The sequence below is a fragment of the Bison bison genome, unplaced genomic scaffold (genome assembly GCF_000754665.1).
Source record: "Bison bison bison isolate TAMUID 2011002044 unplaced genomic scaffold, Bison_UMD1.0 scf7180017864368, whole genome shotgun sequence".
Classification (NCBI taxonomy): domain Eukaryota; kingdom Metazoa; phylum Chordata; class Mammalia; order Artiodactyla; family Bovidae; genus Bison; species Bison bison.
Genome location: NW_011494940.1, coordinates 5,971,596 through 5,972,955, shown reverse-complemented (window position 1 = coordinate 5,972,955; position 1,360 = coordinate 5,971,596).

The window sequence follows — 1,360 nt, the reverse complement described above, 5'->3', positions numbered from 1 at the left end:
GTAAGATTTATTTTCTCTAAGAGTAATTATTTTAAGGTTTGGTGCCATCTTCTGAAGATAAAATTGCATTCTTATAGGGTGGATGTGTAATGGGTTTACATCAAAGGAAAGAATTTATTACCTTAAGGGTCTAAAGTTACTAACACCAAGGCCACTACTTATTTTTTTTCTACATACCAACTATTAATTAATACACACTCAAGGATACAACACAGGGGATGTGGAAACCTGGCAGCAAGCATTGGCTCATTAATGAAATCTTTTACAAGTTTTATTCTGACAGTTTCTAACTCTCTGAGAGGCTCTAAGCTATTTGAATATCTTAAGCTTTCCGTGCCTCTCGAGGCTGGGAGACTGTAAGCAATCGTATGCATAGCTGTAAGAGTCCGGGTAAACTTGTCAGAAGAGTTAGAGAGCCATCTGAGGGGTTTGGATTTAAACACTCCTAATTGCCCAGGAACTTTATTAATTGGAGCTGTAACTTAACTCTTTTATAGAGAGAGTGAGATGGTGGTGGGGGACAGCCCCCAGTAAAGTCAGAGGTGAGAGCACAAAGCAATAAAGTAGGCAAACTCTGGTTTTTGGGAGGTAGATGCTCGAGAATATCTGGGGGGATTCCTGAGGCTCGATCCCACCTTTGTGTATGCCGAGCCTCCTTCCTCATGACCTTTGTCACGAGTGGAATGTCTCTCGCCGGCTCCCGGCACTCCATCTTTTTATGTAAGTTTAAAGCAATTACTTTAGTCGATGCATCTGCCAAAGCATTTCCTTCATGTAAAGGGCAAGACAAGCCAGAATGGGCTCTAATATGTCCCACAAAATATTTCTTATCTCTGTTTAATCTCTTTCTGTAAATCAGATAACAAGGAGAATATAGTGGTTTTATTTTTTTGGAATATTAACAGTCTCTATATGAGGAAACAACCCTAAAATATATCAAGAGTCAGTCAAAAAATTGAAGGTGTTGTCACTTAAATGTTGAAGAGCCCAAATAACTGTTCGTAACTCAGCCCTCTGGGCAGATGTCTCTTCAGTTACCTGAACATGGGATATTTTATCAATAATTGTGACTGCTTTAAGGTTAGAGGAATCATCTGTGAAAACTAAAATTGTCCCTTCTAAAGGTTGAAGTCCAGCAATGCAAGAGACGTCTGCTCCAGTATCTAACAGCCCTGATATTTCATTTCCTTGAATTAAAAGATCTTTTGAAGGCCTAGAAGCTGTAATTTCCTGAACCCCAAAAGCTAGATCACTAGATCTAAATACTCTGTGGCCCCTAGCTTGAGAAGTCAAGTTTTTTCCTTCTGACAATAAGTTAAAAGCAAAAGCTGTGTTATTCTTTGACCTTTTATTAATTTGC